This window comes from Cnephaeus nilssonii (genome assembly GCF_951640355.1).
Source record: "Cnephaeus nilssonii genome assembly, chromosome: 6".
NCBI lineage: Eukaryota > Metazoa > Chordata > Mammalia > Chiroptera > Vespertilionidae > Cnephaeus > Cnephaeus nilssonii.
Window position 1 is genome coordinate 47,616,124 of NC_137077.1, and position 10,887 is coordinate 47,627,010.

The 10,887-nt window shown below is 45.1% G+C and overlaps 2 pseudogenes across 2 annotated transcripts; one reads left to right on the plus strand and one right to left on the minus strand.

Annotated features, from left to right (window-relative positions):
- Window positions 1-3,879: 3,879 nt before the first annotated feature.
- On the plus strand, window positions 3,880-4,305 carry LOC307102193 (uncharacterized protein C14orf119 homolog; annotated as a pseudogene). The gene has a single exon. The product of its transcript is annotated as an uncharacterized protein C14orf119 homolog (transcript).
- A 1,485-nt stretch (window positions 4,306-5,790) lies between these two features.
- Window positions 5,791-6,949, minus strand: LOC307102241 (nucleosome assembly protein 1-like 4; annotated as a pseudogene). Its single transcript has one exon. The product of its transcript is annotated as a nucleosome assembly protein 1-like 4 (transcript).
- Between the last annotated feature and the right edge of the window lie 3,938 nt (window positions 6,950-10,887).

The window sequence follows — 10,887 nt, forward strand, 5'->3', positions numbered from 1 at the left end:
AAAATATTTCCTTTAATTAATTCCCTTTTAATGTGCACGAATTTCGTGCACCAGGCCACTAGTTCAGTCTATAACAGAAAATATACCTGAGATAGAATCAACAAGACCTATTAGATAATAGTGACTAATATTCTTGTAGTGCTTTATAATTTACAACTTTTTTTAAACATCCATTATCTGATTTTACCTTTATGCTGTAGGAGGGAGGTATTATCCTTATCCTCATTATATAAATGAGTAAACAGACTAAAAGAAGTTAAATAATATGTCCAAGTCTATATGCTAGTAAGTGGTAACCTTGACTCTAAACCTGGCCTTGGCCTCATAATCCCATGCCATTCTGACTCTCTTATGATAGGTGAGGGCATGAAGACTGAAAAGTTGAGGCCACCTTGAGGATGCCTTACCTTTAGTCTCTAGGGAAGCCCAGAATCTCTCTTAGGTCAACTGCTGACACCTCCTTATTCAAAACACGTTTAAACTTCTGCCTCACTTTTCCCCTGGAAGCTCCTACTTTATCCTTAGCCCCCCTCCTCAAATGTCTTTAGAAACACACACCTGCTCCTTCCTTCACTTTCCTGAGAAGGTGTGGGGGAGAAGTGGGAACACAGATATTTAAAAGTTTTGCTTAACAGATTACAGATACAATGATCATCCCCTTCCTTATTGCTGACTAATTCCTACTCATCCATTGAAAAAACAAACAAAAAAACAAAACAGCTCACAGGTCACCTCTTTCATGACTTCTCCAAATTTGACTGAGATCTTGTCTGTGAGCACACAGTGTCCCGACATATCTCTATCATCATACCATGATATCATCAGATTGTGTAAGCTCCTTCAGGGCAAGTTGATATTCCAAGTATCTAACAATAGGATCCACTTCATGTCTGTTATATGCTCATTAAACAAATAAATTATTTCATACATTGTCATATCCTTCCCACATGGTGATCTGAGGCTGCATGGCACCTGGCCGGGGCAAGGGACCTCAGACCTTTTATTACTTATCATTCTTCCAAGATACAATCTCCTATCACTCAGGGCTCAATACAGGAAACAAAAACCCCTCCAAGAAGTTTAAGGAGACAAGGACATAGGGGCTTACAAAGTAAACTGGAAAGTCTAGAGGGGCCCTCTGGGCTGAAATTCCAGAAATGACCTCCAGAACATGTGAGGAGTGCGCTGCCAGGGAAGCTGCTACCTCTGTCACAGTCAGGAGGGTGGGGCAGCAGGAAGTTTCCACTGATGACTGGGCTTAAGAGCAAGTAGCTACAACTCTGATCTAGGGATCTTGAAACTGTGATCAGGACATTGCCGTGGCTACACTCTGATGCAACCACCTCTCAATATTTGCAAAGCTAGAGACATCGTTGGATCGCTGCTGTAAACATATGTCACATCTCCATGACCTTGCTTGCCAGGAGGTATAGCTAAAGTAGTGTTTAATGGTCTTTGTCTCACTTCTGCCTTCTAAATCTCTGGCTGCAAGGTATTCTGAGAAACATAATCCTTAGCTTTCCAGCCTCTGCAGTATAGGAAAGCACACTAGAAGGAGGTAAGAATATGTGCTGAATGCTAATTAACCATATCTGCCACTCTGCATGTCTGAAATATACCCAATGTCTTATCATCTGCAACTGGGTCTCTTCCTCCCTCCCCACCCTCTTGCTCAGTGCCCTGGTGGCTAGTTTAGTCTTTGGTCTTGTTCCCATTAGTCTAATTCTTCAGACTACAGTTTGCCCTTTTCTGTTACCTGGGTGAAGCAAATTTCTCACCTATGATTCCACAGTTCTTTAAAAAAAACACTGATGTATGGGACTTCATCAAAATTAAAAACGAATGCTCTTTGAAAGGCATTGTTAAGAGAACTGAAAACAAGCCACCAACTAGAAGAAAATGTTGTAAATCATATATCTGACAGACTTGTGTCTAGACATGTAATAACTTTCAAAATCAATAATAAGAAGCAACCCAAAAACAAGTGGGTAAAATATTTCAACAGAGTGTTCACCAATGAAGATAAAAGTATGATAATAAACACATGAAAAGATATGTAATGTCATTAGTCATTAGGGAATTGCAAATTAAGACCACAGTGAGATACCACTATACACTTTCCAAAAAAAAAAAAAAAAAATGTCTGGTCTGGGTGCTAGTGAGGATGTGGAGAAATGACCTCTCATATACCGTGGGTAGGAGTATAAACCTACAATCACTTTGGAAAAGAGTTTGGCAGTTTCTTTAAAAGGTAAACATATACTTACCATATGACTCAGTCATTCTACTCCTAGATAATTACTCCAAAGAAAAGGAAACATATGGGCACACAAAGACCTGTACACTAATCCAGTCATGTGCCTAGTTTTTCCATGAAATCTCCTTGTCATTTAGTTCCCCTTTTTTCTCCAATTGTTAGCATCCTAATGTGCTCAAGTGGTGAACCCTTAACCTTTGTCACATTATCAGCTAGAATCAGGAGAGGAAAATGAGTAAGAATATATATATATATATATATATATATATATATATATATATATATATATATATGAGCCTAAGCAACCGGCCGACTGGCCAACCAGCCAACCAACCAACCAGCCGGTAGCTATGATGCACAATGAACACCAGGGGGCAGACACTCAATGCACAGGCATGGAAACATAGAACAGACTGATGAATCTCAGAGGGAAGGGGGAGGAGGAGGGCAGAAAGAGATTAACCAAAGATCTTATATGCATACTAGAGGCCCGGTGCACAGATTCGTGCACCGGAGGGGTCCCTCGGTCTGGCCTGCGGGGATTGGGCTGAAACTGGCTCTCCGACATACCCAGAGGGGGCCTGAATTGTGAGAGAGCACAGGCCAGGCCGAGGGACCCCACCGGTGCATGAATCCATGCACCAGGCCTCTAGTTATATATTTCTGCTTCACATATCACCCCCAAACTTTGAGGCTTGAAATAGCAACAATAACATTATCTTATAGTTTCTAAGAGTTAGGAGTCTGGGAGAGGCTTAGCTGGGTGCTTCTGCTCAGGGTCTCTTATGAGGTTGCAATAAAGCTATTGGCTGGGGTTCCAGTCATCTGAAGGCTTGACTGCTTAGAAGATACCTCACTCACGTGGCAGTTGGCAGGATGCCTCTGTTCCTTGCTAGCTGTTGGCAAAAGGCCTCAGTTCCTCACCACCAGGGTCTTTCCACAGGGAAGCCATGTTTATCACCATTTGCTGGGGAACTACTGCTGGCCTTTATAAAGTTAAGTTTAGATAAGTGCTCCAAGTCATTCCCAAGTTGCGCCCTCCGACCCCCACCCCTTCTTCTTTCTGTGCTTGCCCTAGGCCCGTGGACGGCAAACTGCGGCTCGCGAGCCACGCTGCGGTTTGCCGCTCTGTTGACTGAGTTTGCCGACCACTGCCTTAGGGAAAAACCCTTAAAAAACATTTTAATAATGTACTAATGTCTTTAACCTGAAGTCAAAACTTCTGGGTAAGGGTAATGCCTTACAGCAGTGGTCGGCAAACTCATTAGTCAACAGAGCGGCAAACCACGGCTCGCGAGCCGCATGTGGCTTGCGAGCTGCAGTTTGCCGACCACTGGCCTAGGCTGAGGAATTCAAACTGCTTTTCATCTCCTCTTTAACTTTGCCACATCGTCCTCCCTAACCTTTGGAATTCAGAACCTGTTGCTATCTTCCCAACTTCCTCCCCACATCCTCTTATTCTCCCTTAGCCCTTAAGGTACACTGCTATTAGCTTCCAAAGGTTTCATTAAAAACGTGCACACAGGCTTAGGGCTTTCAGGAAACATGGAAACGGTGGTGATAATTGGAGCCTAAGCCCTCTTGTGATGGTCTCTTGGTGCCCTGTGAGAGAAAAGGGGAGGATGCCATTGGAATCATCTTCATTTTCGATGCAGCTATCCTTCCCTTTTCCCTTACCCTCAGTGCCAGACAATTCTATGAACTCTTCCCTCCCCCAGTGTCTTACACCATTTCCAGGCAATGAAGTGTATTCTTCAGTGGTTTGCCAGTTGGTCAGGTCCCCAGCGTGAACATTTCCTATAAGACCTGGTAACTAAAGCAGTGCCAGGAAAATTACAGCCATCGCTAGAAGGTCTAGAGCAGCTTAGTGTGTCTGGAGCCAACGATCACCTTGTATCTTTGAGTGCCAGCTACCTCTTTGAGATCAGTGGTTTCGAGGTTGGGCTGAGGAGGAGCGCAATGCATTTGTCAAGCAGCCGAAGGTCAGTGAGCCACACTTCTTGGCCAAGTTTTACCAAGCAGGGGCTGCTACAGCTGGTAAAGACTGATAGGCATTAAAATCAGAGAAGATAACCATAGTTGATGGAGCTGAAGCCACAGCTGTACAGTGAGAACTTCAGATGTGCCACGTAAAGGCCTGGGGATGGTATCCTGATCGGCTGACTGAGCTTGCTGACTAGTGCAGGCCTGGTTATATCTATCTATCTATCTATCTATCTATCTATCTATCTATCTATCTATCTATCATCTATCTAGGTTTTACCACTTTAATAGAATACTCTAACTAGTCTGTACAAATTGAAAACAGCATCTTCAGTTACAAATTATTATTATTACCTAAGTAATAAGGCTGAGCACTCTCCAGGCCTGGTGAGGGTGGGCCCCGCCAACCGGCTGCCAGGGACCAGGGACCTCGGTCACACACTCGGAGCCCCACCCGCCAGCCAAGAACAGGTCATCGCTTTGAACCCAGGACTTTTAAGACACGATGGATGTGGGGCTGAAAAATGGGAGCTAAGGAGACGTGACACTTACACACGAGGAAACGTGTGCCCCGCCCAGCCCTCCCCACAGAAGATGGGCACACAGCACTGCTCACAAACCCACCCGGCGGAGAGGGGTCTCCACGTCAGGGAGGCGCGCTCATGCCACCAGCTGTCAGTGGCAAGAGGGAGCGCTTTCTCCCAGACAGTCTGCGCTCCCCGAGGAGCCGCCACCACCTCCTCCCTGTCAAGTCCCCAGGTCTCCAGTCACAAACAAGGTTTCAGAAACCTGAGGACAAGTGACAGCACGCACCCCGAGGCTCACAGCACAAAGGAACAAATAAATAACCACACAAGCTGACGCCTCTTACCCCCCAACCCCCCACTCCGAGGAAAATAAAACCAAAGTAAGAACACACACATGGCCCTGACCGGTTTGGCTCAGTGGATAGAGCGTCAGCCTGCGGACTGAAGGGTCCCAGGTTCGATTCCGGTCAAGGGCATGTACCTTGGTTGCGGGCACATCCCCAGTGGGGGATGTGCAAGAGGCAGCTGATCGATGTTTCTCTCTCATCGATGTTTCTAACTCTCTGTCCCTCTCCCTTCCTCTCTGTAAAATATCAACAAAATATATTAAATAAATAAAAAAAAAGAACACACACATGGAGGAGCACGGACCCTGTGAGATCAGACACAGAGGCCCAGGTGGCTGGGAACCAAGCATGTGCTGTCTTCACATGAGGGATGGGAACAGAAGCTCCCAGTCGTCTGTCCTGGGCTCAGGGACCTTCCCACCCGACGTGGTACCCCATGTACCGGCCCCCCCAAAGCAAACGTGGTCTACCGGCCCCCCCAAAGCAGGCCTGGGGAAGTCTACTGAGCTGCATCCAAGGCCGCCGAGGGTGCCGAGATTAGATTAAACCTCCCACTTCTGAAACGCGTTTAAGTGACCGCTGTACAGGTTAAGCAAAATAATAAGGAAAGAGGAAAAGTGAAAGTGAAAACCATGCACTTGAAAAAGGTCAGGTGTGGGCGCTCTGCCTGAGGTCCTCACTGCTGCTTGCACTCAGAGGGCTGGCTGGGCTCCTTCTTGAGGCGCACGTCGACATCATCCTCTTCATCTCCCTCCTCTTCTCCTTCTAACTTCTCCTCTTCTCCTTCCTCACCTTCTTCAAAGTTGTGGTCATCCTCTATGGCCTCCCCCGTGAAGTACAGCACGGCCCTCGGGACTAGCCTCTCACGGAAGAAGTGTCCAATCTCATAGGCAGAGGCTAACGTGAACTCGGAATCTTCATCCAGTGACTCTCCATCCCCAGATGCTTTCAGCGGCCTGAAGAAGTTAAAAAGGAATCCTTGGGGACTTGCTTGGTGATGGTTCTGACAGTGCCTGGACCCTTGTGTTTCGGTTTTTTCTTGATCGTTTTGACTGTAACATTTTTTCCTTTCTTCCAGTCGATAGTGCACCCGTCACAGTCAACTATTTCAGGGCCTTCGCAGGAGAAGGGGTCGGCCTTATCCAGCTCGGACTTCATCTTGTTTGTTTTGGTCAGGACTGAATTGATGAAGTAGTTGCTGGGCTCAAAGTGGAACCCTAAACACAAAAGACATAGGCTGTCCAGGGTCTGAAAACTTCACTTTAACATCTTAAAGATGTTTCAAGATTGGCTCATCATATTCCTGGACTAACTTGCTCAGCATATCCACGTTTCTGAAGACGGTGAACCAGAACTCCGAATCCCTCTGAGGCTGGCTCGTCTGCTGCCTCGGCTTCTTTTTCTGTGATGACTACGTTACTTTTCATGTCTCTAGCCAGTTTGTCCTCCTCTTCATTCTCGCTGTGCCTCTCCGATTCTCCATCTGTCAACTCAATGTCACCAGTGACAAACTCCCTTCTTTTGTCAAAGAGAGGCTGGTACAGCGCTGGGTATGTCCTCTCCAGGTCATGGACCTCTTCGTAGAACTTGGCTTCTATTGAGCACACTTCACCTGAAGTTGTTTCAATGCGTTGATTCTTCTTTTTACTGCTGTAGGTAAAGTCTCTCTGTAGCTGGAAGGAGTGTGGGAGACACTGTCAAGCCACTCCTGCAAGGCTGCCAGACCTTGAGGGTTCTGGCATCACCGGATTGGTGAGCCTCTCTGTAGCACTAGCATCTTTAGCAGCTTCCAAGGAATCTGAAGGAGCCCCATCTGAAAAACTGTTACCTGCCATCTGAATGTTTTTATCGCGCCCCAGGCCTGGTTATTTCCATGTTAACTGCACATCAGCTGGACTCCAAGTGTAAATGTTTTCCATCTAAGCAAATCCAGATTAACAGTCTGCCTCTAGCTTACTTCTTTCCAGGAGATGTCAAACCCTCAAGAATTTAATGACTTCTTTTGCAACTATATCCCAAATCACCTGCATATAACTCAAGCCTACTGCTGGCCCATGGTGATATAAAGTAGAACCCTCCTACTTCAGAAACAGGAGAGAAGAGCAAATTAAAGGTCATGTTTTTATATTTAGCTGGATTCAGATGTCTGGTTTCACCTCCCTTAGCAGATTTTTAGCATAATTATGTGACATTCTAACCACTAGCTTTCCTTGATGATTTAGTAAAAATTGTGGAAAAATCAGAAGAGGGAGATAGTCCTTCCTCCACATTGATGTGTGTTTGAATCCAAATAGCAATGACTTTTTCCAAAAGCATATGTGATATCCTTGGAGCTGCTAACAGATATTCTGTGAGTTTGTACTACAACAATAAGAAAAAAGTGGCATTCTTTAGAGGTTGAAGGGTGTTGTGCATGTGTGTTTTTTTTTTTGTATCAAAATAAGGAATGAATCTTCAGAACACAACCAACCAAACAAACAAACAAAAAATGCTTACACAGCCAACCGTTATGGTTCAGTGGTTGAGCTTCAACCTATGAACCAGGAGGTCACCTTTCGATTCCCAGTCAGGGCACATTTTCCCGGTTGTGGGCTTATTCCCCACTAGGGGGCATGTAGGAGGCAGCCGATCAATGATTCTCTCTCATTGTAGATGTTTCTATCTCTTTCTCCCTCTCTTTTCCTCTCTGACATCAATAAAAACCTATTTTTTTTAAAAAACATGCATACACACAACTTTACAAAATTACATTAATTGTACATGCTAATTTTATTTATTTTTTAAATATGTTTTTATTGATTTCAGAGAGGAAGGGAACGGGAGAGAGAGATACCAATGGAAACATCAATGATGGGAGAGAATCATTGATTGGCTGCCTCCTGCATAATGGGATCAAGCCCGTAACCCGGGCATGTGCCCTTGACTGGAATCGAACCTGGGACCCTTCAGTCCACAAGCTGATGCTCAATCTACTGAGCCAAACTGGCTAGGGCAGTGGTCGGCAAACTGTGGCTCGCGAGCCACATGCGGCTCTTTGGCCCCTTGAGTGTGGCTCTTCCACAAAATACCACGGCCTGGGCGAGTCTATTTTGAAGAAGTGGTGTTAGAAGAAGTTTAAGTTTAAAAAATTTGGCTCTCAAAAGAAATTTCAATCGTTGTACTGTTGATATTTGGCTCTGTTGACTAATGAGTTTGCTGACCATTGGACTAGGGCATATACATGCCAATTTTATAAGAAAGTTTTTTAAAAATATATATTTTATTGATTTTTTACAGAGAGGAAGAGAGAGGGATAGAGAGTTAGAAACATCGATGAGAGAGAAACATCAATCAGCTGCCTCTTGCACACCCCCTACTGGGGATGTGCCCGCAACCAAGGTACATGCCCTTGACCGGAATCGAACCTGGGACCCTTGAGTCCACAGGCCGACGCTCTATCCACTGAGCCAAACCGGTTTCGGCTATAAGAAAGTTTTATAGAACAGAGTTCATCCAGTAGGTGTTAGCAGAGCCAAATACTAGACACCAAGAATTTCAGTGGAGAAATGTTGGCTATTTTATTATTTTTCTAATTTTTAAAAAAATCTTCACCAAGGATATTTTTCTGTTGATTTTTAGAGTGGACGAGAGAGGGAAAGACAGAGAGAAATATCAATGTGAGAGAAACACATTGATTGTTTGCCTCCTGCATGAGTCCTAACAAGGGCACGGGCCGGATAGGAGCCTGCAACCGAGGTATGTGACCCTGAACAGAATCACTTTAGTACGCAGACCGACATTCTATCCATTGAGCAAAACCGGCTAGCGCATGTTGGCTATTTTATTTATCAATGGCACCATCCAGGAGAATGAGAAGCTAATGCTCAAAAACCTGAACTTAACAGTGGTGTGTAGTTACAGATTACTTTATAGGGCAAAATCACAAGACATGATGGGTTAGGGATTGGGGTCGTGCTGGGAGCTGATTGGTCGGAGATGTGGTAAGGGTAATTAATAATTTATTCAGGTCTTGAGGACAGTTCTGAGGTCTTTTCTGGCTCCCCATGTCCAGTAGTATAGGAAAGTAGCCAGGGGGTTGTTTCCCCTTAGGGCTCAGGATCTGAAACATAACTTAATTCAAGATGCTATCTTTAGCCCTGACCGGTTTGGCTCAGTGGATAGAGCGTCGGCCTGCGGACTGAAAGGTCCCAGGTTCGATTCTGGTCAAGGGCATGTACCTTGGTTGCGGGCACATCCCCAGTGGGGGGTGTGCAGGAGGCAGCTGATCGTTGTTTCTCTCTCATCGACGTTTCTAACTATCCCTCTCCCTTCATTTCTGTAAAAAATCAATAACATATATTTAAAAAAAAAAGATGCTATCTTTAGACTGCCAGAGGTCCAAACCATGTAACTATTAGTCAAGTTGTGGTTGCTATCTTCTGCTGCCTGGGGGTTGTTGATTATCCAGGGGGAAAGACTAGGTCTCCGAGGGATACACACAAACACACACACACTAGAGGCCCGGTGCACAAAATTTCATGCACTGGGGGGCGTCCCTCAGCCCGATCTGCACCTTCTCCCAGTTGGGGCCATCCCTCTCGCAGTCTGAGACCCCTCACTACTTACCACCTGCCTGCAGTGGAGGTGGGAGAGGCTCCTGCCACCACCACTGCACTCACCAGCCGTGAGCCTGGCTTCTGGCTGAGCAGCCCACCCTCTGTGGGAGTGCACTGACCACCAGGGGGCAGCTCCTGCATTGAGCGTCTGCCCCCTGGTGGTCAGTGCATGTCACAGCGACCGGTTGTTCCCCCGTTCAGTCGATTTGTATATTAGGGTTTTATTATATAGGATATATATATATTTCTAGAACTGGGATTTAAAGCTAAATTTAATCAGTCATAAAAACCCTCTGTTTCAAGAGTCAGTATAGCTTAACAAGAGTATGGGCTTCAGTTTTTTACAAAATTGTTTTTTAAATATATTTTTATTATTTATTTCAGAAAGGTAGAGGGGGAGAGAGTGATAGAAACATCAATGATGAGAGAGAATCATTGATTGGCTGCCTCCTACACACCCCACATAGGGATGGAGCCTGAAATCCAGGCATGTGCCCTGATTGGGAATCCAAGCATGACCTCCTGATTCAACCACTGAGCCACGCCAGCCTAGCGGTTTCCTCAACTTAAATGTAGTAATTGTTCCTGCCTCCCAAGGTAATTGCAAAAATTAATTAATTAATACATATAAAGCATCTTAAACATTGTCTAGCACAGTGGTCGGCAAACTCATTAGTCAACAGAGCCAAATATCAACAGTACAACAATTGAAATTTCTTTTGAGAGCCAAATTTTTTAAACTTAAACTTCTTCTAACGCCACTTCTTCAAAATAGACTCCCCCAGGCCGTGCTATTTTGTGGAAGAGCCACACTCAAGGGGCCAAAGAGCCGCATGTGGCTTTCGAGCCACTGTTTGCAGACCACTGGTCTAGCATATAAGAAGCAGTACACGATACATGTTAACTAGAATTATAGAAAGCAAAGTAAAAAGAAAATTAAAATAGCCTATAATCACAAAGGCTTTACTTTTGCTCACTAATGAGAAGCAAAGGATAACAAATTACAAATGTGTTTTTATTGATTTTAGAGAGAGGGGGAGAGGGAGAGAGAAACATAGATGTGAGAGGGCAACATCAATCGGCTGCCTCCTGCACACCCCCTACTGGGGTGGAGCCCGCAACCCGGTCATGTGACCTGACCATTAACTCTGACCTCCATGCATGGGATGACGCTCAAC